Source organism: Dipodomys spectabilis, unplaced genomic scaffold (assembly GCF_019054845.1).
Source record: "Dipodomys spectabilis isolate Male_0828 unplaced genomic scaffold, ASM1905484v1 ptg000017l, whole genome shotgun sequence".
Lineage (NCBI taxonomy): Eukaryota > Metazoa > Chordata > Mammalia > Rodentia > Heteromyidae > Dipodomys > Dipodomys spectabilis.
In genome coordinates, this window is record NW_024870694.1 from 11,709,355 (window position 1) to 11,736,129 (window position 26,775).

The 26,775-nt window shown below is 44.2% G+C and overlaps 1 pseudogene; it reads right to left on the reverse strand.

The window, feature by feature from the left end:
• Positions 1-14,701: 14,701 nt before the first annotated feature.
• On the reverse strand, positions 14,702-16,278 carry LOC122099788 (annotated as a pseudogene).
• Positions 16,279-26,775: the final 10,497 nt, after the last annotated feature.

Here is a 26,775-nt window from a genome sequence, read left to right on the forward strand (position 1 = left end):
AAAGCAACTTTAAAGGGCATCCCAGGGAGAGAAATTTCATTCATTCCACCAGACTGGGCACAGACTATGATGGAGGCAAGAAAATGGCTCCTGCTCTCCAGGAGCACCAAACCCGATAGAGAGACAACTGGAAAATAGACCTTTGTCCAGAAGGCTCAGGCTGGACAGAGGAGAGAAGCTGCCCTCAGAGCTGGACCCAGAGATTACATCTAGACCAGAGGCTCCATGAGCCAAGTAGACCAAGATGGATCACTACAGAAAGGACACTTGGCACTGAGCTCATGCTTATAACCCTAGCTAATTCGAAAGCTGAAATTGGGAGGGTTAAGGCTTGAAGCCAGCCTGAACATACACACAGCCATCTACTCAACCAACAGTTGGGCATGATGTCATGCACAGTTCACCTCAGCTATGGGAGGCTAAGATTGGGAGGACGGCAGATCCAGGCCAGCCCAGGTAGGAAATGACACTGTCCATGAGACAGTGTCAACAGAAAAAGCTGGGTATGGGGATGTGGGGCTGTTATCCCAGTAACAATAAGAAGATCAAAATGGGAGGATTGAAGTCCAAGGGCAGCCTGGGCAAAAAGAAAGCAAGAGCCTACCTCAAAATGACTAGTGGAAAAGAAAAGCACTGGAAGTGTGATTCAGTATTAGAGTATCTACCTAGAAAGTGCAAGGAAGGTGCATTATAGCAGTAAGGCTGCAAGTATGATTTGGAGCCAGAATTCTAAATCATGATTGCGTGTGTGTGTGTGTGTGTGTGTGTGTGTGTGTGTGTGTGTGTTGGTGTGTTTTTTTGTTTGTTGCTTGTTGGTTTTGTCAGTCATGGGGCTTGAACTCAGGCATTGGGCACAGTCCCTGAGCTCTTTGGCTCAAGGGTTTTTGAGTGATTAATTAGAGATAAGAGTCTCACAGGGAGTTTTCTGCCTGGGCTGGCTTCAAACTGTGACCTTCAGATGTTAGCCTCCTGAGGAGCTACAATTACAAAAATCATAGCTTTAGCAAGAAAGAAAAAAACACTTGTGGCCTTATCTTGGGGTTCATCTCCTTAACATCATCTTATCTGAGCTTTTCTGCTTGTCCCAGACATACACTAGTTATTGCAAATAAGGGAAACCATGGGACCTATGTTGCTTTGCGCCTGGCTTACTTCACTTAATATAATTTTTTCCAAGTCTTTCCGTTTCCTAACAAATGGTGCAATGTCATTCTTTCTGATGGAGGCATAGAATTCCATTGTGTATATATACCATATTTTCTTGATCCATTCATCTACCGAGGGGCATCTGGCTTGGTTCCATATTTTAGCTATGGTAAAGAATGCTGCAATAAACATAGTTGTACTGGTAGCTTTAGTGTGGTCTTGTTTGTAATCATTTGGGTAAATGCCCAAAAGTGGGATTGCTGGGTCAGAGGGGAGCTCTATGTGGAGTTTTTTTGAGGAACCTCTACATTACTTTCCAAAGTTGTTGAACAAGTTTACACTCCCACTAACAATGCAATAAGGTTCCCTTCTATCCATATCCCCTCCAGCATCTGTTGTTATTAGAGTTCTTGATTATAGCCATTCTAACTGGGGTGAGGTGGAATCTCAATGTTTCAAGTTGCATTTCTTTTATGGCTAGAGAGGTTGAGCATTTCTTCATGTGTCTATTGGCCATTCTTATTTCCTCTTCAGAGAAGTTTCTCTTTAAATCTTTAGCCCAATTAACATATTTATAAGGTACCATGTGATTTTTTTTTTGTTGCTTTGTATGCCCTTCCCCCATGGTATAACCCCTGTTTTCACTGTGTTTGATGTTGGTATAATTTGGGGAGGGGAAGGGAAAAAACAAATCGTTTAAATAGGGATACAGGTTGACCCATTGCAACAATGAGATGTACAAGACACTATGTCGAAAAACAAACTTTACAATTTAAGTGGGGGGGGGGGAGTGTAGTTGAGGAGGTGGGAGGGAAGGGATGGTAGGGGAAAAAACAAAGGAGGAGCCAACAATGTTGGATAAGAAATGTACCCATTACCTTGCTCATGTAACTGTAACTCCTCTGTGCAGTTTTTTTTACAATAAAAAACTTATTTTTAAATGATCATAGCTTTGATTAAGTCAACCCAGGAAAATCCCTAGCTCCATTTTAAATTGTTGTCTACTTGGAGTGTAAAGGTGTATAATGGAGTTAATGACACCCAAGAACCGGCTGCTGACTTCCCCAAGCACACCTTCCTTTTAAGGCTCCCTCCAGCAAGGTCTGGCAGAATTCTTTCTTCTTGGGTCTCACTTTGGAATACTGATTTTCTGCTGAAAGTGTAGTGTTGGTGGCCTTTGGTGGGGCACAGATCCTATTATCTTACTGTCACTCAAAGACCTTCTTTTGTTTCCAAGTCTAGAATCTTTATTCTGGTATTCACTGCCCTCTTATCTCCCAATTAATCAGCAAAAAATCCAGAAGTGGAGCTGTGGCTTAAATGGCAGAGTGCTAGCTTTGAGTTCAAAAGCTCAGGAACAATGCCCAATCCCTGAGTTCACACTCTAGGACCAGCACACACACACACACACAGACACACAGACACACACACAGACACAGACACAGACACACACACACACACACACACACACACACGACAAGGACCTATCTCAGCTTGGGTTGACTACTCTATAAGCTGCTAGATTGGAATTTTTTTATATAAGAGCAGCAAGCAGGAAAACTGGAAAGTGTAAGCACTTTGAAAGATATACTAGAGACCATCTCTATGGCCCCAGCCTACCCTAACACTCAGATCACTGACCAGCTCAGTTCCCAGAGCCCAGCTCTGAGTGGTAGAATAGTGCCCAGAGAGGGGCTGTGTCCTCCCTAAATTCCAGCATATGCCAGGACTACAAGATCTCCTGCTTCTGGGCCTGAGTGGTAGGAGTTGAAAGAATGAAGAGGTATCCATGTAGGGGGAGGAGGCCTTCAACCCATGAGCCCAGGACTCCTCAGCAAGGATTGTGCCCAAAATGATTCTTCTGACTCTGTACTTTATGGCTCAGGTGAGGCTGCACCTGGAAGTACAGTTAGATGTGACATTTACTGGACAATCCTTCTATCTCCAAAGCCCTGGTGAAGGTACAGAGGCCACTTGTGTCTCCTGTAACTCTCATCTGAATCCTACTGCTGGCTGGAAATCTATTTGCCACTAAGCAGGGTCAACACTGGGGGGATGGACATCCACAGAGCTGGCTGAGGCTTTACAGAAGCTTTCACAACAAACTTTCCTTCTGCAACGATAAGAACCAAGATTAGTGGCTCTGACTACTCACTCACATCTACTTGTGAGGAATTCAGCAAAAGCTAGAACATCTTCTATCATTCATGAAGCTGGTCTGTTCCCCAAATCCCAAACCTTTCTCATTTAGAAGCTCACAAAGCAAGCTGATTTTTCCTCAAAAGTGGACATCAGTTCAGTAAACATCTGATGTCTTTTGCAGAGTCCTGGCAAGCAGGTAATGCAGAATAAACGGACTGGAAGAAAAGCACAAAGCCCCCAGGCCCTGTGGCAGAGAAGCACACACTTGAAGACCTAGAAAGAAAGTTTTCACTATCCCATTGTTTCCCACAGTCTGCCAAAGAGCTCCATTTTTCTGTCCAGAATCCATCAATCATTTTAGACTCCTATTCTGCCAGACTACTAAACACTGGCTGTCTTGGAACATTCATGCCACCCAAATATTCCCAGTGCATCCCACTTATAGATGTTTATTCTATATATTGAAGTATCTTAGGTGGGGTTCTCAGACCTTTAGACATGAGTCAAGTCAAATAGCTCTTGCCAGGATTCTGCAGCAGGCATCTGAGCCCCACCACACTGGTGTCCACTTTTGAGAAGATACTGTATTCCTTTATGAACTTCCACATAGGAAGGGCTGGGGCAAGGCCAGTTTCATAGAATCTGTAATGGAACAGAAAAGATGATCCAAGAAGATAACAGTAGATATCTCTTTTTCAGCACAGTGTCTGTTATGAATTATCACTTTATTATCAATAAATTGTCTGGGGAGGGAAGTGATGGTAGGGGAAAAACAAAGGCTAAAAACAAATGCACTCATTACCTTACTCATGTAACTCTGGCTTTGGACCATGATCCTCAGATCTCAGCCTCCCAAGTAGATAGGATCATAAGCATGAGCCACTGGCACCCAGCTCATGAGTTACTTTTCTGAATAGTTACAAACGCATGTATCCTCTAAGGTGACAAGTGAGTCTGGATAGCTGAAAGAAACCAAAGCTACTAGATCCAACCTTATCTTGATCATTTATCTACTGATTCCAAGGGAGAAAATATTTTTGGCAGAGAATTTTAATAGAGATTCACATCTACTCTTTTCTCTCCCTCGGCAATCCCTCTCATTGCTCAACAAACATCTCACACAGCAATTCCCCTGCACTGATCCCTGGTCTCTAGGCATTCCTAATGAGCCCACACACAATGTGCCTTTTCCACTCACCCCTTAATGCCTTCTTCACATTACTCACAAACAGACCGTAGGTTTTAGGAAGCTGGATCTGATTCATCCCTGCCCACCACAGCTTAACCCCACCTCTCCCTTGAAGACATGACCAACACAGAATGAAAGGAAGTACAGCCAAGTGCATAACATGGTTGGATGGATTTCATTTTAACTTTCCCCAGATGCCATTGTCTAAGCCACAAGGCTGGAGAAACTACCAGGATTGGTATCTCCCTTCCTAGGTAAGACCCTGGCTGACCCTTCCTTTCATAGCCCTGCAAGACCTTCCTGGGCTCAGTGTCATTCTCTTGGGGAAGCTTCTTCTTGGGTTTTAGACACAGAATTGGTAAGACAGTCAGCAAGGCCGAAAGTGTAGAGCTAAAAACTGGCTTTCCCCCAAGGCTGCTAGCCCTCCTGAGCATGCCTGCCAAGTGAACTTCCTGCGTTGGCTGGAACAAGCCACTGATGAGGAGCTAACAGCATTGTCCCTGGACAGCTGAGCCTATGGGACACTGCCTTCCATTCCCGCCTACTCTCTAACCCACTTCTACTTCCTTGGGATGTACAGAGTAGATCTGCTCTCCTCCCTAGGGTAGCCCTGCAGATGGCTGAGGACAGCTCTTTTGCTCTTTCTCCAGACTAAACATCCTCAGCTCTTACTCCATATTTCAGTTTGTTGCTACAAGGTTATTGTGTTAAAGAGCTCTTGAAAGAACATTCTCAGCAAGGTGAAAGAGAAACGAGCATTCAAGTTGGTGCTGACCCAACCCCTTGCTGCATCTCTGCAAGAATAAATATTTTCACGTGTGTCCAGTGGTGCAGAAATAATGGCAAGACTTTCATTCACACACACACACACACACACACACACACATTTGCTCAAATCATGCCAGTAAAAGACGACTGTGTGGGTTTCAAGAGTGTGAGCTTTATGACTTTGTAGAAGAACAGCTTTGTCCTCAGTTTATTGTTACCATTCTCCACCCCCTTAGGATGTAGATGAGTGTAGTATAAGAACCAAAGCCAGTAACGTAATTGGAAATTTTCTTTGAGAACTTGGAGCAAGGACCTTAGAATCAGGGTGTGAGTAGACTAGGCTGAAAAACACTGACAGGAGAAAAATTTCTAACCGGTTGCTTCCTGAAGAGGACTTGCCTAGATGAAGCCCTCTTTATTCTTATTTTCCAGAATCTTACCTTTAGATAATATTAGAAAGTGTTCAACAGGTCAAAACTCTTAAAAATGAATTCTTAAAAAAATACTTGAATCTTCTTCCCTCTCCCTTCTGCCTTCTCCTTCCATCTAACTACCCTTCTCCCTTCGATTCTTTCCTTCCTCTCTTCTTTTCCTTCCTCTTCTCTTCTTCCTTTCCCTACCTTCCCTCACTTCCTCCCTCCCTCCCTCCTTCCTTCCTTCCTTCCTTCCTTCTTGCCTTCCTTCCTTCTTTCCTTTTGCCTTCAGCAAACCCACCTTAGAATTTACTTCAGTAACAGATGTGCCAATGATTTTTCTTCCTGTATATTGCATTAACTCAGCCATTGCTTCACTTAGGTCAGCCAATATTTGGGAGTTCAAATTCTTTTTGTGATTAAGAATTTAGGCCAAAGCTGAACTTTCAGTGATGAGTTCTAAACCATAATCAAATTAGATATTACAGGAACCGACAAATGTCATCACTACATCTCTACTGCCATTGAGTCCTATTAATGTTTTTAGATCCTCCCTAAGAATGAATTTGATATAGGCAGAGCATGTGGAGAAATATTTCCTTACCCAATTTTTAATGAAAACAGAAAGCAATAAACATGTTCAGTTCCAAGAGTCTTCCTTGCATCATCTTAAATCCAGTCAGTGGTACCTTTTGAAAGGGTGATAAATCCCGGATGAGCACATCTTCCTTTCTTTTTGCTTCTCAGCCTGGAGACATGTAGGAAATGAGAGCACAGGTCCACATCATACTGTCTAGAAGACTTTCCAGTTTTATCTCCCCTCCTTCCTAAACATCACAGCACTGGATCCTTTCCCAGCCTCATTCTCTACTCTGAGGTCATCTGAAGGAAGAAGTGGATTTTACTACCTACTAAAGGCTTAGGTAAAGCATGATTCATTCAAACAGCTGAATCAAAGCAGCACAGGTGGGAGGTGGAAGAAGCATTTGCCCCCATCTAATGACTACACACTGTACACGCATATTGACATGTCACACTGTACCCCATCACTATGTACAACTATTACATGCCAGTTAAATATAAGAGGGGCATGTGTGTTGTTTACACTTACACATCTAGGACTCTAGGATCTGAGGAAAAGATAGGAAATGGGAAAGAAAGTCTTCAAGGAAGACTGTATGAGGTAATCTGCCACATTCTCGCCCATGTGCTTTCTGAGAAGCCAGGAAAGCCTTTCCTGGGCCTAGCATCCTGCTCTTGGGGAGGCTTCTTCTTGTGTTTATAGAGACAGAATTGGGTAAGACAGTTAGCAAGGCCAGAAGTATGGAGCAGGAAGCTGGCGCTTACTCAAGGCTGCTAGCCCTCCTGAGCACACCTGCCAAATGGACTTCCTGCCTGTCTCCCTGATCTTCCTTGAAGACCCTCCCTCCTACCAAATGGGACTTAGAAACTGATCCCTATGGGTGGGGTGGGGTGAGGAAGCAGCAGCCTTGGCCCTGAACCATAGAGGAGTGGGAGGTAGGGGACAATCCATATTACCTCTCTTTTCTGTTAAGTCCATGTAAAAAGTCTGTTGCCCCAATCACAGCTCAACCACGGTGAATATAGGGACCAGCCCCTGATCTAGGCAGGAATTCTGAAATCAATAGTAACTGATACTAATACTGTAGCTAATGATGGTATATGAGCTATGTACTGCCCTAGCTGCTTTTATATACATTTGACTCTCTAGTTCGTTACAATTGTGGAAGGCAAGTGTTATGGTCCCCAATTTAGACATAAGAAAAGAAAGGTCTAGAGAAGAACATAGAAGAGTGGAATTTCAACTTTAACATCCTGGCTTTGTAGTCTCTCACTTAATTACACACCACAGAATGTTCTTTGCAAGTGTTTGAGGGCCAAGGCTCAAATGCCAGCCCCTCTGTTTCCTTCCATACAGGCCTCTGACATGTGTCCCTAACAACTCTGTTAGGCAGGACTTGAACAGCAGTCAACTAATGACAGCTTTGTGTGGCAGAAGAGTTCTGTGGTGAGGGATTGTGGAGCTTTGCCCCAGGCCTCACAGAAAACATCATATCCAGGACACACCCATCTCACCTGAATGCTGAAATGAAAGACCCCTTATAAACGGCAGTAACCACCCCATCCATCACCAGGCCCTCCTGTCAGTAGTAACTCCTGTTATCCAAATATTCAGATTTCTAGCATTTTTACTTAAGGAAGCCAATGCCTTCCAGAAAGGTCTATCCCATACTGATGGGTAAAAGAATAGTGTCATTTAATATAATGGCTATGGACAATTAGCCAGGAGTATGATGCCCCTCCCCAACCTTCTTAAAAGTCATTTCGAGTATATAAGACACATTTACACGAACTATCTCATCTCATGCTTACCAACAACCATGTGAACTGGGCTAGGGTAGGTGATATATATATATATTTCATTTTCCAGATGAGAAATCAGGCTCAGGAGGCAAAATAGATGGACTATAAGTCAACCAGCTGCTAAATATCAAGGGAACTAAGACCCCACTCTTTTGTCTTCAAAACCATTATTCTATTTTCTATTCCATAGCGCCCCAGAAAAAAGGAAGTGGTATCCATGGTTTAAAAATCATGTAATGAGGGGCTGGAGGCATGGTTCAGGTGGTGGAGCACCAGCCAATGAGTGAAAGCACCAGATACCAAGTTCAAGTCCCAGTCTCTGGGGAAAAAAAAAATCACATAATAAATAGTACTTCCACTGGATTCAAATCGTGAAGCCACATCCACTGTGTCAATGAGCTTTGTCCTTGTCAGTGGGAAATCCATGCCAGACTGGCCAAGAGAACTGAAAATCCATGTCACATGTGTCACAGATGTAACACAGCCCTCTAGGAATTACAACTGCTGGTATTTGCACATGGCCTGCGGTCCTACAGAAGCACTGAGCTGGAAGCATGTAGGCCTGTGGGTGGAGCCTGGACCATGAGCCAGCTTGACTTTACCATTGCTCCGAAGTTGATGAATACATTCTTCACAAGTCACGTGCCCTTTCAGGGATTCATCTTTCCAATTATAAATTGAGGTAAGGCCCCATGTTCAACCTAACACTGTGTGATCTGGAAATGATCCCTACCTGCCCTGGGTGAACACTGTCACCAGACCAAAGATACAGTGAGTGGCCAGCGTTGTTTTCAGAAGCTTCCAGTGAAGAGCAGTGAGAAGAAGTGTGGTAGGACAGGCATCGGCCTGGCAGTCTGATGGCCTCATGAACTTTGCCACTTTCCTGGAATCCTTTTCACGCCTCTTCTTCCTGCCTTTGGATTTCTACCTTCTCTTGTGGCCTCCAAAGCCTCTGACGGCACAAAACTTCAAAGCTGATTTGCTCCACCATCTCACTGATTTACGGTGCCTCTCCCCATATTAGCTCTTCATCTGCAAACCCAAATCACATTTCCTGTGGCACGTTCACTTGCAGTCCCCCCCCCCCGGAGGACGCCTATCTTGCTCAGTCACTCAGTTACAATGAGGTTGTCCCTGATGTCACAAGCAAAGCACAGCACTGCTGCCAGCTGATGCTAACCTTCCCAGCAGGGACCTCCCTGTGATGCCCCATACATAGCACTGGTCCCTGCCCCCCCCCCCCCCAAGCTCCTCCTTGGAAGTCAATTTCCATAGACAGCACCTGCTAAGAATACGGAGGAGACCAGAGTCCCTGAAAGGCCACCTCTGGCATTCCTTTGCCTGTAGGAACTGTGGAACCATTGGAAGTTTCTGAGTTAGTCCAGCAGTTCTCTGAGTATCCTAGAGATCCCTCGGGTCATCAGGAGGAGGATGAATCATGGGTTCCATCAAATCAAAATTAATTTATTTCCTTCTTTCTCTTCTTTCCTTCCTTGCTTTCTTTTCCATATCTCAGCCTCCTTAGTAGCTAGGATTACAGGCATGAGATGAATATTTTAAAAAGCCAATTTCTCTTCAGCTGCCCTTCATGAAACAAAGTTACTAGCTTTTAAAATCTTCATTCGTCATTGTTGTTGGTGGTGGTGGTGGTGGTGGTGGTGGTCCTGGGGCTTGAACTCTGGGCCTGGGCGCTGTTCCTCAGCTCTTCAGGTCAAGGCTAGCACTTTACCACTTGAGCCACAGTGCCACTCTCAGTTTCTGAGTGGTTTATTGGAGATAAGAGTCTCACGAACTTTCCTGCCCAGGCTAGCTTTGAACTGCGATCCTCAGATCTCAGCCTCCTGAGTAACTAGGATTACAGGTTTGAGCCACCAGCACCCGGCTAAAATCTTTACTCTTGAGAAATGCATTGTTTGGACATTCAGAATGAACTGGGAAGACTTGTGATTCTTTTTGCCACATAATATGGCGATCTTCTCAAGGGAAGGCATGTGCGTGCCTGTTTAAGCAATAAGCTGAGCCATTCACTTTTTTATTCTTTCAGGAAGAAAAAAAAAATTCTGCTTCTAAGAAACAGCTAACAGACCTGGCTATTCATACTTGGGTTTTCACAGATGTTTTCTGGAAAATAAATCTTCTAAGAGCATTACTTCAAGGAAAACAACAGACAGTATTTGTTGCTAAGGATAAAAATCTGAATTTTCAAGTGAGTATGAGAATTTTGGGAAAAATTATGTCTGCCTCTGTGAGCTTGACAGCTTCCTGGTACCTAATGGCTTTCCCAATGATGATAGTAGATAAATAAATGTATTAACATTTCAAAAATGTACAAGACCCATGATATTAGACAATCATACATGGATGAAAATACAAAGTAAAAGAATGGACTTTAATATTAAAAAAAACTACAAAATGTTTGTTGCTTGGGTATTGAACTCCACATTACAAGTTATCTTTTTAAAAAACTGTCATTTTTAAAGCTAGGTGCCAGTAGCTTATACCTGTAATCCTAACTACTCAGGAGGCTATCTGTGGATTGTGGTTTGAAGCTAGCCCTGGCATGAAAGTTGCAAGACTCTTATTTCTAGTAAACTACTCAGAAAAAGCCAGAAGTTCTACTGTGGCTCAAGTGGTAGAGTGCTAGCCTTGAGCAAAAGAAGTTCAGAGACAGAGTCCAGGCCCAGAGTACAACGCCCAGGACTGGCAAAAAAAAAAGAAAGAAAGAAAGAGAGAGAGAGATAGAGAGAAAGAAAGAAAGAAAGAAAGAAAGAAAGAAAGAAAGAAAGAAAGAAAGAAAGAAAGAAAGAAAGAAAGAAAGAAGGAAGGAAGGAAGGAAGGAAAGAAAGAAAGAAAGAAAGAAAGAAAGAAAGAAAGAAAGAAAGAAAGAAAGAAAAGAAAAGAAAAGAAGACACTACCATTTTTAGAGCCATACATGGCAGGACATACTTATAATATATATGAGATTGTGTCTCAAAAGACTAAGAGTTCTTGCCTATCCTTCATAAAACCCTTGTTTAATCCCTAATACTGCAAGAGAAAGTAGGTGATAGGAGGGAGAGAAGGAGGGAGGGAGGGAAGAGGGAGGGAACTAAGGAGGGAGGGAGGGAAGAAAGGAGGGGAAGAAAGAGAGGGAGGAAGGAAGGAAGGAAGGAAGGAAAGAAAGAAGGAAGGAAGAAAAGGGATGAAGGAAGGAAAGAAGAAAAGAAAAAGGGAAGGAAGGAAGGAGGGAAGATGCAATCACTTCTTGAATTTTGTGTCTTATCAAAAAGAACGTCTATAGCTGGGCATCGTGTCTCAAGTTTATAATCCTAGCCACTTGAGAGGCAGAGCTTAGGGGGTCAAGGCCAGCCTGGGCATTAAATTTCCTAAAATTCTATTTCCACCAATGGCTGAGTATAGTAGTATGCACCTGTTATCCCAGCTAAAGGGGAAGTACAATGGCTTGGGGCATTGGCACATCCCTGTCACTCACCCCAGTGACACAGGAAAGCACAAGTTGGAGGGCAGCAAGCCTAGAATAGTCTGGGCATAAAGTGAGACTCTGCCTCAAAACTAATGCAAAAAGAGGCTGAAGATATGGAGTTTACATGGCAGAGTGCCTGTGTTGGCCCTGAGTCAATCCCAACAATGCCCCCCCAACCAGAAAAACCCCTCTTAATTCTAAGAAGGATATTAAAATGTTTTTCCCCGTTTCCTGTGGAAGAGCAGATTTTCTTCATGTACTTCAATGAAAACACGATCACCCAATAGACTGAATGTAGATGCAGCGATGAGACACCAGCTTAATCTGTCAAGTTAATCATTAAAGAGATTTGTGAAGGTATGAAACAATACTATTCTTCCCAGCAAGTGCTTTATTTGAAGAAAGTTACTTTTAATTAAAATGTCAATGATGTTGACATGCAATGCTTCTTTTCTATTTTTTAAAATAGTATTAAGTTAGAATTCATTAAACCTATTTTAAATTGTGACCATAAATATTAGCAGATAATTCACATAATATACCTCTGGGTTTCATTCTTGGTAATTTATTTATTTATTTGGTATTAAGGTTGGAACTCTAGTACTGGGTGTGTATATATATATATAATGTTATAATATATTATATATTATAATATATTATGTATATATTACTTTTTTTTAAGGAAGATGCCTGGCCCATATCTATGGAATGAGTCTCTCTAGGAACAGTTCTGGCTCATACCACAGGGTTTTTTTTTTTTTCTTAGTGGAGATGCTGAGATCTCTCACAAGAATGGAAAGCATGACTTCAGAATGCGGCCACAAAGCCAAAAGCACCTTACTGCTTGGCTGTCAGTAAAGAATGTCTTTAATTAAACCCTAATGGGCTTGCAACTAGCTGGCACCATCAGCCCACGGAACATATCCATCACTCATTTTCAGGTGATTTGAGAGTCCTTTGCTAACATCTGAAGCCTTAAATATAGTCACTTATGCTTCCCATATATCAGTGACAATGAGGGCTCCCAGGAACAGCACATGGTCTGGTCACAAACCAGTCAGAGGAGGTAACTCCTGCTTAGTTGAATAGTAGAGTAGAACAACTTTCTCCTAGAAACAACACATTTTCCCTGCTACCTCAGACTGAATAAAAATAAACATTTGTGAGACATGCCTAAGGATCAGACCATCCCTGAAGATCACACACTATCAAAAGAGGAGAAAGTTTTTCACATATTTACAAGCTTCTTTAGGCAACATATGGTGGGCTAGAAATCAAGACAGAGTTTTCAGACTGTAGTATTACCTCCAAATAACCTATATTTTACTTAGTAAACTTTTTTCTTTCATAAAAGTACCAGTATTGAGACTTGGGCACTGTCCTTTTACTTTTTTGCTCAAAGCCAACACTCTAGGGGCTGGGAAGGTGGCTCAGTGGTAGAGCACTTGCCTTGCATGCATGAGGCCCTGGGTTCGATTCCTCAGCATCACATAAGCAAAAAGAAAAAAGCTGGAAGTGGCGCTGTGGCTCAAGTGGTAGAGTGCTAGCCTTGAGCTGAAGAGCTGAGGGACAGCACCCAGGCCCAGAGTTCAGGCCCCTTGCACCCCTCCCCCCCCAAAAAAAGAAAATATAAGGAAAAACAGTCTTAGGAAATTGAAGAATTGACTTCCCACACTATTACGTACAAGAGCTCCAGAAAGCTTATGGTAAGAAGCATTTTTGTCCCAAAAATGAAGGTGGGACTCTGAAGACACTGCCAAGGAGATGGCTCAGAAACCACTGGAACAAAAAGGGGAGGCATGTTTGCTATGAGTAATGCAGACATCTTGTTTGGGCTTCTCAAACCGATAAGATGTTGTTGCTCCTGGACATATTCTGGAGCATGGGTAAGTAATATCTCTGTGGGTAAGGCAGGCTAACCGTTAGCCAAGAGGTCCCCAAATGGGGTCTAGAGGCTGACCCTAGGTAACCAAATAATCTAGACAACACGTTCAAAACCAGGTACCTAAGCCTTACCACTGAACTAGAACTCAGAAGAGCCCTAGAATCTGCATTCTGGGTGCCAGTACTGAGTCTTGAACTCAGGGCCTTGGCTCTGTCTCTTAGCTTTATCACTCAAGGCTGGTATTCTACCACTTGAGCCACAGCTCTCATTTTTGGGTTTTGGGGGGAGGGGGGATTCGTTGAGAGAAGAGTCTCAGGAACTTTTCTGCCCTGACTGGCTTCCAACAAGATTAAAGGTGTGAGCCACCAGCCCTGGCCTGTAATCTGCATTTTAAACAACTTCCCCAAGTTAGGTTGACTTGTGTCACTGTCTCCTGCCCTGCAGAGCCAGGCCTGGAGGAGAAGAGGCATGGCTTGGTGAGTGAAGACAAAGCATTAGCCACTGGTACCCAGTTGAGTTACCCTAGCTCCTCTGGCCATATGTTCTGTCCTGGTGTTCACCTTCTCACCGCCCGTTTTTTTCCACCCTCGTGTGGCTGAGGGAAGAAGCAAAGGCAACAGAAGCATGAGCAGCCTCAACACCTTTTGCCACCTGACCACCTCATCGCTTTTAGCCCTTCTTCTGCACCGCACTCCTCATGCACACTCCAGCCCAGTGGACTGTGTGCAAAAGCCAAATTCAGGGTATCCTAACTGTATCTTCCACTCCTCTTACCAGAGATGTCCCCACATGGTGATACCTTCTCTTGAGGCACCAATGACCCTGTCACTGTGCGTGCACTGGGAACTCTCTGACAAGAGTCTCAGGAGAAGATAACTCCTATCAGAGAAAAGTATTCCAAAACAGTGACACCCCAGTCAGGTGAGAGGCTAAGGGTCTATCACTTGTGTGTTCATACCCCGTCCTCTTGTCCCTTCTCTAGCTCTGAGCTCTCCTAACTCAAAACCCCAGTCCTGTTGTCTACTCCAGAGATTCCCAGAGGGAATGGAAGGAGTTAGAAGGCCCCTTAGAGCAACTGGAAATACTAATGATCTTTAGGGAGTTTGGGCTTCTCATGGCACTACAACTCTTGGCAAAGAAGTGACCTGGACTAGCGCAGGTTGCTGGTAGCTCTAAACCAGGTTTGCTCGGCGAGGCATGACATGGAATGTGGTACCCAACCTGGTTCCTGGCATTACAAACTCCCCTCCCACCTTTCCCATCCCAATTGACGTCACTTAGCACCCACATGTGATCTCAAAGACTAAGTCTTACTGTACAAAGCCCAAGGCCCAGTCATGCAAGCAGCAGATGACCTCTCCATAGATGCAGCCCATGTTTAACCTTTTTCTCTGCCTGAGTGGAGGAAAAGGAGAGCCTGGGGCACCTGCTCCACCTCTTGATGGGTACTAGCATCCCACCAACATACACTTCTCAGGATGTCCAACCATTTCCCTACCCATCATTGGTTGGTGGTGTCACTGTGACACTGAGAGACAGGCACATTGATAGCAGGGACTGGCCCCTCCATCTCCTTTGCCTCCCATCCTGTGTGTAAATTGAATTGTAGTCCAATACCCACTTGGGAACTGCTGTGAGAATTAATCTGATAACAGATGATAGAAGAGTGCGTAGAACCATAAAAGGCAGGTGTGGTTTGAAAATCTGTTTTTTTATGCTTGAAGGTTTTTTTTAAGGTTTTTTTTTAATATTAAAAGAAGGAGTAAGTTCCAGGAGCTTTTTATTGTTTCATCAGCCAGGTAGAGACGGCCCCAACTGATGATCATGTCTTACTGTTATTTGCCCTTTGGTCCTTCATCTTCTAAGCACTTTTCTTTCAATGATATTAGACATTCATTCTGATCACAATGCAATCCAAGTGTGTATAAATAAAGGCAGCGTCGTATATCCTCCTTCCATGTTCCTCTAAATAGAAGATAGTGCTCAATGTCTCTTCACGGCCTCTTTGGCCACAGTGGTTCCACCTATAGTTGTAAAAACTGATTGTATGTAACTTGATCTGAAATCCTTCTTGAACTACAGCTTATTCGGGTAAAGAAATCCTGGGAGCTGGGTGCTGGTGGCTCACGCCTGTAATCCTAGCTACTCAGGAGGCTGAGATCTGAGTATCACGGTTCAAAGCCAGCCTGGGCAGGAGAGACCGTGAGACTCCTATCTCCAATAAAACCACCAGAAAACCGGAAGTGGCGCTATAGCTCAAGTGGTAGAGCGCTCACCTTGAGCTGAAGAGCTGAGGGACAGCGCCCAAGCCCAGAGTTCAAGCCCCACGACCGACCAAAAAAAAAAAACAAAGAAATCCTGGGAAAGAAAAGCTCTTCGTATTGTTGATAGTCTCCAAAAAGGCAAGGACAGCAACTGGCTTACAGGCAACTAGGAGGGGTCTTCAGCAAACTGAGGACCATTGGGAAACTGTGCAGAGGCAAATCTTGTCAACAAGATACCAGCTCCTTCAATGAAAGCGAGGAGAATGCCTCCCCTTGCTGCTGACCCAACTATGGTCACTGGTCTGTTTCTGGTGGCCAGGATGGCTCTTGTGAAGGCACCACTAGTGATGTAGTTCCAGGGATCTTCTTTTTCTCTGACTTGAACCATTCTACAGTCAATCATGGCAAAGCTACCTCCCAACTGGGGAGCCCTGGTTTTATTAGTTGTCAAACTCCCTCATAGTCTGTGGTTCACTCCCCCAGGAGCATTTCAAAAAGCTTTGATGGCTTGAAAGATGCCGCCACTTAGGTACCCATTGTAAAGGCCCCACCACAGTCATCCACAATTCTCCAAGGGCACCGTCCTGGGGCATACTCCTCCATCTTTCTCCAGACATGCCTTAAGGGTGTTTTTCTTTTTGCTTAAAAAATCATATAAAAAAATCATATATGTCCCAGGCATTGGTGGCTCATGCCTGTAATCCTAGCTACTCAGGAGGCTGAAATCCAAGGATTATTGTTCAAAGCCAGTCTAGGCAGGAAAGTTCATGAAACAATTATCTCCAATTAACCAGAAAAAAGCTGTAAGTGGAACTGTGGCTCAAATGGTAGAATGCTAGCTTTGAGCAAAAAGCTCAGGAACAGTGCCCAGATCCTGAGTTCAAGGCCCTGGACTGACACCCACACACCCACACACAAATCATATACATATACACATTTATGTGTATGTATGTATGTATGTATGTGAGTATGTGCATAAAATTATATATGTATACATACACACATTTATGAAGGTGTATATTTGTATTTGTATATGTGTGAGTGTGTATAAATATATATGCATATACAAGATAGACAAAACACAAATTTTGGTGTGAAAAAAGAAAATATAATCCATAAACCCATTGCTTGAACAACCCTGGAGATATTTAGCTTCTTTCTTTTTTTCTTTTTGTTGGTCATGGGGCTTACCTCAGGGCCTGGGTACTGTCCTTGAGTTTTTCATGCAAGGCTAGCCCTCTACCACTTTGAGCCACAGCTCCACTTTTAATTTTCCGGTAGTTAATTGGAGATGAGAGTCTCATGGGCTTTGCTGCCCTGTCTGGCTTCAAACCACTATCCTCAGATGTCAGCCTGCTGACTAGCTAAGATTACAAGCATGAGCCACCAACACTTGGCCATTTCCTTCTTTTTTAAACTTTATTATTTTTTTACACAGTTTGAGAACATTCTAACACCCTCTAATTGTGATTTTAAGTGTGATTTGAGGAGTTAGATCTTTTCCTTCCTTTCTTCCCTTTTTCCTTCCCTCCTTCTCTTTGATCAATATAGCAGAAGTATTTTCCCATGTTTATTTCGCAAAACATCTTCCTAGATATAATATATAAAGACCAAATGATGTGGGTGATGAACACTTTTTGAGCAGTTTGGCCTTTTATTTTTGTTAGTCTTGGGACTCAGGGCCTAGGCGATGTTCCTGAACTTCTTTTGTTAAGGACACCACTTGAGCCACAGCTCCATTTTCAGCTTCTTTAGTAGTTTATTGGAGATAAGAGTCTCACCTACTTTCCTGCATGAGTTGGCTTTGAACCGCTATTAGATCTCAGCCCCCAGAGTAGCTAAGATTACAGGCATGAGACATTGGTGCCCAGATAGTTTTGGCTTACTTTTGTAGCATAATTTCCCTGACATTAGATGCTTGGGTTGAAGGGCATGAGTATTTTCAGGTTCTCGATGCAGATAATCATGGTTATTTCCCAGAGCTGGCAGCTGAAACTATAGTCTCTGTCTGAGGTCACACAGCTAATCTGCAGCAAAGCCAGGGCCAAGGAAACATGCTCATGTGTTAACTCAGCCTAACAGTCCCAAAGAAGAGCTGCCTCTTCCTTGCACAGCACCTGATTCTGCAGGGCACTCATGGGACTAACAGCCCTGTGAGGTCAAGTTTGAAACAAAGATTAGTGTACTAAAAGAACATTCTAGGGTTCTCACTTGGTCACCCTGAGTCTGACCTCAGCCAGCCCTACAAGATGAAGAGCCTAGACTGGATCTAATATCCTGCCCTTCTACCAGTACATCACTCCTAAGACAAACCATTTGGTCTTGGTTTTGTGTAAAAAGACTAGAGATAATTCATTTGCCCCAGTTTGATCACAATGGTTGGTTCTATTGGTCATAAAAATGGATCCAGATGGACCCCATAGCAGCAGGTTGGGGATAATGACACAGCCAGTTCCAGAAAGCAAGACCCCTCTCCCCCCACCCAGCATCAGCCAGAGAGTGGCAGAATGCAGTCCTTTCATGATGAGGTCAAATGGCTGGAAAACACCTCTGGCGCTGTGTCTCAGCACCAGGCTCCGCACTGGCATGGCAAACAGCTCCCTGTGCACTCTGGCCCTGCGTCAAAAGCAACAGGCACTGCCAACTCTTCCATGTGGGCCCCAGAACCTGCTAGGCACCTGCCCAGAGCTGCCTGACCAGGTTCTTCAGGGCAAAGCTGCTCTAGGTTCTTTTCCTTCCCAAGCAACTAGGACTTCAGGAAGCCCTGTTGATAATTGTGAACTAAAACCAGGGCCCATGGGACAAAGTGTGGGAGTGCAAAGTGTGGGGGTGCAGTTATTTGTCAGATACTTCTGAGTTGACTTGTTGCTCTGGCTTCAGAAAGCAAAGGTGACTGGCCCCATTCTGGACTTAAAGTCAAAGTCCTGGGGCCTGTGGGAAGGGTAGCATTCCTACACATCTGTGTGTCTGTTCAACCCTCAGAGCTAACTGATGGGACAATGCACACACTATCACATTTCTGAGCCCTTAAAAAATGTTTTTACCTATTGGAGGAAGAGTTGTCTCATGTCTCTCAGAAAGAGGAATAGTGAATTGAGGGGAGAAACTAGAGAGACTAAATGATTTGTGGGAAAATGTACAGTGTAAGAAAGCCAGGGATCCAGTCATATGGTATCATTTGCATAACTTAAAAACACATGCACACAGACAAACATATTTGCAAGAGAATTATGGGGGTGTGCCGGTACTAGGATTTGAACTCAGGACCTGAGCACTGTCCCTTAGCTTTTTTAATCAAGGCTAGTGTTCTACCACTTGAACTACAGCTCCACTTTTCACATTTTGCTGGTCAATTGGAGACAGGCGTGTCATGGACTTTCCTAGCTTCAGATTGCAATCCTCAGATCTCAACCTTCCAAGTAGCTAACATAGACATGAGTCACTAGCATCTGGTGCAAAAAAAAAATTAATTTAAGCAAAATAAGAAAAGAAAATAGTGATCGTTATATGATGTAACAAAATAGAATTGGAGGACAAGATAATCACCTTTGGTACTCAAAAGAGACAGGATTTGCAGGGGCCATTTTTAAGAGTGTATCATACATGAGTGAGGAATTTCCTTAACTCAGCCTTCTGGACTTGGTCAGACTTTTTAAAAGAAAGAAGAGCCCAGCCCAGTGTAATCCCAGCTACCCAAAAAGTTGAGACAGGAGGATTGTAATTTTGAGGCTAGTGGGGAAGATGAAAGCCAACCAAACCCAGAAATATCATTCCTGGCTTCTGAAGGACTGTGAGTTTGTTTTTAAAAAGGAATCCACACAAGACAGGAGTGTTTGGAACTATTTTTTCCCCTCAGCCCTGAATGGGCATTTGCATTGCAGGGGAGTATGAGAAAGGCCTTGGACACCTGCTTAGTTGGCCTGGGGTTTGCTTGGTTGAGGTTTGGGCAGATCCTGGTGGGTCTAAGGAGGCTGCAGGGCTTGGAAGCATCATTTTCTGGGATGCCTGGAAGATGGGAAGGCTGGCCAGGAGCTGGAAGGAGTGTTTGGGGAGGGGAAGGGTCAGTTCTGATCTGGGACTTATCGAGGGTGACTCGTGGTAGACACTGCTTTGAAGAGGGAGTAGAGATGGAATCAGAAAGGGAGGAAGGCCGAAGGTGACCAGTGAACATCAGGAAAATGGAAGAAGAGAGCAGTAGGTGAAGGAATAGCCATGGTGGCAAGAGGATATAACCAGTGCGCATCTCATGATGCACTGACATCATGAGGAAGCTGAGACTTGGAAAGTCACTTCCCCAGAGATGGGTCTCAAGCACAGCCACTCTGCCGCCCTTGTTCTCTTCACTCTCCCATGACCCCTCCTGCTTTCCCTGAGAAGCACATCCAAGCCACTGCTCATCCTGGGTCCTGACTATTGCACATTACAGAGGCAGGGAAAAACATCTTAGAGTTGGCAAGTGGTTTGAACACCTTGAGAAAACAATCTTTAAAAAGTTTCTTACTGTCTTCCTTTCCCTCTCTCAGGTTTTCATCCACTGAGAACTTTCTATCACCTTCTGAATTCAGGTCTTCTTTCCTTCTTAGTCCCTTAATTCTGAAATTTCATCTTTTGTGCTTTCCGTGTTGCCAACCACTGGGTGATTGTCTGAGCCATTCTCCAATTTCCTGCCACTCGATGGTCTGTTTCTCATGATGCTAATGAGGACCGTGGAGTTTAGGTCTGGCAAGAGATGCTTGAGAACATTCAGTTTCAGCCAAAATGCAAAGAGCACCCATGAGCCTGTCATATTAAATATTTTCACATTTGCCTAGCTTTGACAAACAAGCAGGTAAGCCAAAGAGAAGTTATGGAAATTTGCAAGCTATGGCCAAGCTCCTACGGAGGGCTGATTTTGCTGGGGCTCTGACTAGTTAGTTATAGCACATGGTAGGTGCTCATCAAATTCTTGCTGAACTGAAGGGAGTGGCCAAGATGAGATCCACCCCAGCCTTCTGGCTCCCAGCCTAACATTGGTTCAAACAAGGCACAGGCCCATGCAGCCTCTGCAGCCCTCTTCAATATGCCGCAAGCAAAGCCCACACTGCAGGTGCTCAGCCTGCCCTCACAGTCTTGTCCCTGATGATCAAGGTCCATACTGCCAATATCTATGAGGATGTCTCAGCAGAACTTGCCACCAGGGTGGTCATTCCAGAAGAAAATCTTAACTTGTCAGCAAGGAGGAAAATAAAAGTCATCCAATTATAATGCCCTCTCTCTTCACTCCTCCATCACAATGCCAGATACCATTCACCCATTCTCCCATTGGTTGTTCAACCTCTGAGTGCATTTCTAGTCCATTATTTATTTATTTATCATTGGCAATGTAGAGAGACAGTCAGAGAGGTCCTGTGTAGGTGTCTTGGCAAGAGCTGGCCTGCAGACTCAGTGGACAGCCAGCATTCATCATGAAACATTGAAAGGGAGTTAACTTCTATATCATACCATGATAGCATTATCTACAAAGTGTCACTGGAGCTTGAGGAGAGAGTGGTTAATTATGAAAGGTGGGACATCAGGGAAGGCTTGATTGAGGAGATGTGAAGCAAGATGGGGACTGAGTAGCTCTGGTCTGCTCATAGATGTAATGAGAGGTTGGTCTAGCTGAGCCATCACCTGACCAGAGACATGGTGGGCAGCAAGCTAACTGTGGCCAACTGGAGAAGACCAAGCTCCTGAAAGCCCTACAAGGCCCAGTAGGCTCTCAGTCACTGGATACTGTTTATCTGCTCTTAGGACCCTGGACATGGGTGATCTCTGGATATAGAATCCTCATCTATGAAGGAAGGACAAGAGTCAGGGAGAATGCTGAGTCAAGTGTCTAGGAAGGGACCACATGGTACTTTGTTGGCGTGGTCTGCTGTCAGTTACTTGCTAGGATAACTCTAGCTAGCTATGAGGTCTGACAAAGTCTGTTTCCTTATATTTTAAGGGGATGGCAAGCTTAGCACCACCTGCCTTATGTTTATGTTGAGACACATGAACAGCAAGTAAAATAGCATAGCTATGACTGTCACTGAGACTGGCTTCCCAGGATGCCCTGCACTATCAATTTCTGGCATTGCTCTGAGCACATCTCTCCTGCATTACTTATGGTTTCCTGTTAACCTGAACGTTTGTTTGAGTTTCTTCTGATGAATTGCATCAGGACACAACCATTTGGGGGTAGCATAAAACAAATCACTATCCTTCAGATGCTCAGAGTAAGGAATTTCCACAGAGCTCAGCAAGGATGGTTCATCTCTGCTCCTCCATATCTAAGGCCTCTTCTTGAGAGATGGGAAGACTGGGATGACTCAGCTGCTGGGGGCTGGAAGTATCTGGAGTTATCTTCACTTGTGACCAGTGATATACTTGTGTCTGCTGGTGAATGCCAGGGAGTCATCAGTCTGTTGTCAGAACACCTATGTGTGGCATCCGCTTGAGGAGCTCTCAACGCGTGTTATAGTCTGGGCTTCTTCAAAGTATTATCACTGGGTTCAAAGAGGAAGTGTCTGAAGAGAGGAAAAAGGAAAAAGGAAGTGTTTGTCATAAGCTTGGGAGTCACATGATGTCACTTCCTCCATAATCTGTTGATTCAGGCAGTCACAAAGCCCGGCCCAGGTTCAAGAGGAGGGGATAGATAAAGTCTTGCTTTGGGAAGGGCTACCAAAGTTCATTTTGATGAGAAGCATGAAAGATAGACATATGATCAGAGTGGGAGTGAGTGGTTCAAGCAATAGGATGCCTGCCTAGTCCTGAGTTTAAGTACTCCGACTGCCCAAAGGTGAGGAGGTGGAAGAATGGGTATATTGTTGCAGCAATGCTTAGCCTACCAGAACGTTCCTTGCCTTGACATTCTAAGCCCTTCTCTACATGCTCCAGGCAGTATCCAGCTACCTCAGAGCTAGTAAGGCTCCTGTCTGCCCGCAGGGTCCACCTTACTCATCCCAGTCCAAGTTGGACTTATTCTGTTCCTTCTCATTCTTTCTTCCTGAGTATCCAAGACCCAGCTTCCTGAGGATTCAGGTTTCTGGTTGTTTGAGTAGCAATTAAGATAACTAAGGAAGTCTCTTAGCAGCATGGTTCCTGGGTCTTCTTTATTACTCCAGAGTGAGGCCTGCTTCTTCTCTGGAGTTGGTAAAAATTCTACCATGCTGAGAATCGCTGGCTCTGAAAAATATCCACCAAACCATAGGCTCCCTTCAACTATAATCATGAATTACATCCTTAGAAATTCAGGTTCTTTATCTCTCCCAGACAGAAATAACGACTGTAATAAATTAAAGGCAGCTTGCTTCAAACCAACAAATTGTGTGGCTGGCAATAGAAGTGTAAATATGGTTATAGCTCATGGAATTTTTTTTCAACCTTGCTCCAGTTCAGCTCATTAGACCCATGACTAATAAAGGGCTAGCCAGCTTTACTCACTAATTACTCCCCAATTAAATCAAGGACTAGGTCCCTGACTCCTGTGAGTTCCTGGTCCCCAGATGTTGGGGGCATCTAACAGTGCTTAGTAGTTGCTTGGTAGAGAAATAGAAAAATGTGAAGCAGCAAGTGTGTGCTCTCCCTCTGCCTTCTGCCTGGAGGTATAAGACAGCCTTCTGAACATAAAAGAAGAGACTTGTGATGGCAGAGTTTGTATCTTTTTTAATTTTTTAATGCCAGTACTGGGGCTTGAACTCAGGGTCTGGGCCATGTCTGGTAGCTGGAGCTCTACCACTTGAGCCACAGCTCCACTTCTGGCTTTCTTTGGATGGTTAATTGGAAATTAACTAGTTGTGTGTGCTGGCTTTGAACTGTGATCCTCAGATCTCAGCCTCCTGAATCACTAGGATTATAGGTGTGCTCCACCAGCACTCGGCCAGAGTCTATATCATACAAGGAGCTATCCCATCCGTTCTGAGCCACACCTGATGAGGCATGGAGGGAAGAGGCTCTTGTCCTCATTTTCCCAATAGGCAAGCTGAGGCTTAGAGAGGTTAAGGGCATTTTGCTGAACCATTGGCTCCTGTGTATGGAGTAAAGTCTTTGGACTCAGTACTTTCATTCTAGAGTCTGGCCTCTTGTCTCTGGGCTGCCTCCAGCTTAGCTGGCTCATTCATTCACTCAGTGATGCACCGATCAAACACCTGTTAAATCATATTCTCTACACACAGCTCAGCACAGCCACTGGGAACAGTGGTTAACAAAGCATAGCCCTTGCTTCCATTGGGTGTTTAGTCCACAGGGAGAGATGGAATAAATACCTGAACAATCACATAAATACAGATAGCAAGTGACATAAACAAGACAGAGCAAAATTATGGGGAAGCAGGTCACCAGGATGAGCCAAGATGAAGGTAAAAAGAGATCCTTTTGACAGATGCCAGGGGCTCATACCTGTAACCATAGCTACTCAGGAGGTTGAGACCCAGAGGATTATGGTTTGAGGTCATATTGAGCACAAAATCTGTGAGACTCCATGTCCAATTAACCAGCAAAAAGCTATGCTGGAGACATGGCTTAATTAACTGACAGAGCACCAGCCATGCAAGTAAATTGAGTAAGCCCAAGGTCCTTACTTTTTTTGATACGCAAATATTGGGGTGATGGGGGGAAGCCATTTAATTTATTTTATTAAGGTGCTGAGAATCAAACCCAGGGCCTCCCACATGTTGGACCCAGTAGTCATGCTCTACCCCTTTCTACTGCTAAGAACATCTCCAGCCCTAAGCAAAGCCCCTATGGATAGGATTGCCAAAGCAGCTGCTCTGAGAAAATGGAACTGGAACCAGAGATTTTAATGATGACATGGAGCCAGCCCTCTATATATCTGAGGGGGAAAAATGTCCCCAGAATAGAATCCAGGGGTACCAAGGTCCTGAGGCAGAACTAGAAATAGGCTGGTGATGTCTGAAGGACAGCAATATCAGGTAAATGAGAAATCCTGAGCAAGGGGAGAGTGGAGAGACCCGGAAGACAGAGGGCCCTGCAAGTCATCACAGGGAGGGAGAAGAAAAGCCTAGATCAGCCATGGAAAGCCTGGTAGTGCTTGCTGCCTCTCCGATGGCCTGCAAGCATCTACAAGAATATGGTGAAGTTGGCTTGCTTTTCATTTGGATTTATTTCCAAGGCAATCATGAAGATGAATGTATACCCCTATACTCCAGTCTTTCAAAGCCTAAACATAGCATTTGTATGTGACATTTCATAGTCTCTCTTCTACTCTCACCATTTGTCAATGGATTGGATTTACTTTAAGGTGCTGGTATTTTTTTCTCTTAACATAAATTCAGCATTTTTTTTATTTTTTATGAAGCATTGATTTATTGTCTAATGGTAGAATTTTTTTTAACATGGCTAGGACCTTTAGAAAAATACCAAGGTTGAAATTTTATATCTCCTATAAGGAATGGGCTTGACCTAAAAGAAAGAAAGGAAAGAAGGAAGGAAGGAAGGAACCCTGAGGCTTCTCTTACCAATAGGGTTGTCTGCAGGCTGTGCCCAGCGTGGAAAGAATGAATACAGGAGACAATTGGTTCTTATGACTTAGGTTGGATTCAATCTGCAACCTGACTTAGCCTGGGGCTCCTGAAGCTGAAAGAGGAAATGCCTGGAATTCTTTGACTGCTTCACATCTGTGCTCTTACCATCTGCCTTCCAGCCAGCCTGAAGTCAGGGCTACCCTGGCAGCCTGATGTGAGGAGCTAAACTGGCCCTTGGTTGCCTGAGTCCCTTTGTGATAACCTCTTTACCCACGCAGATGGACAGGCACACCGGAGAGGGAGTGGGAAGGGATCGTTTCCCTAAATTGAAAACAAATTCTTCTGAATACAGGAAGCACATGTGGGAGCCAATCCCATTAAATTCCAAACAGCAGTTTATTCTGCAAGCGATTCAATTACCAGCCATAACTGTTGCCCGGCAGCAGGCCATCTCCAAGTCAGGTCAAGGATGGATGGGTAAACCAAGGAAGGAAGACAGTCTCATGGCCACACCCTGTCCCTATTCCATGTCCAGGTCCCTCTGTTCTAACCAAGTCACCCCTTCTCACCCATACAAACAGGCACACTCGTTTCTCTTTCTTTCTTTCTTTCTTTTCTTCCTTCTTTCTTTCTCTCTCTCTCTTTCCTTCCTTCCTTCTTTCCTTCCTCTTTCTTCCTCCCTTCTTCCCTCCTTTCCTCCCTCCCTCCTTCCCTTCTTTCCTCCCTTCTTCCTTCCCTCCCTCCCTCCCTTCCTTTCTTCCTTCCTCCTTCCCTCCTTTCTTTAAGTAGGTCTTGTTAGGTAGTTTGCCTCAAACTTACAATTCTCTTGATTCAGTCTCCCAGGTGCTAGGATTACAGGCATATCCCATCAGCTCAGCTCTACATCCTCAGTTTCATTCTGTTTCTTCTAGATAGCTATGGCTAAGCACAGCCCTTCCCCCAGCTCTGTCTCTCCATCAAACCAACACCATATTTACTCACAGACCAACTTTCAGGAAAACAGACATCCTGGGTTTGCTTCCTAAACTTCCTATTATGCATAAAGAATGCATTGTCCTTTCAAAGTTAGGACTGAGACCTACTATTTGCCCATGAGTCACCACACGACATAGTTAAAAGGATACAGGCAGCCTATAAGCAGTCTTGCAAGTCCCTCAAGGTTGTGAAATCATAGCCATTCCAATTTTGCTGAACATATCCCCACTGACCTCCCAGTGATATATCCCCACTGACCCACACTGAACATGGGTCAGCCCACAGAAGCCACCTGCCTGCCTAAAAGATAGCTTTGAGCCCAGGCCTCCTTTGCTAAGGAACTTCTTATGAGCAATATGTATGTCCATCCATGCAGGGGAATGAACAGGCAAAACACAGTAGATGCTTTTCATGTGGTACAATGTATCATTTAGAAGCCATTGTCTATGTGTACACTTGACAGTATGTGAGGACTAGAAAACTTTAGTGCCAAATAAAACAGCAGAATGAGATATCTAAACACCAAAATCATCTGTATTCATTTTAACCTGTATCCTAGGCAACTGAACTCCAATATTCTTTGTATAACGTTTGAACTAAACGATAGCTGCAGTGCTGGACATAGTCATGCATACCTGTAAGTCCAGCTACTATGAAAGT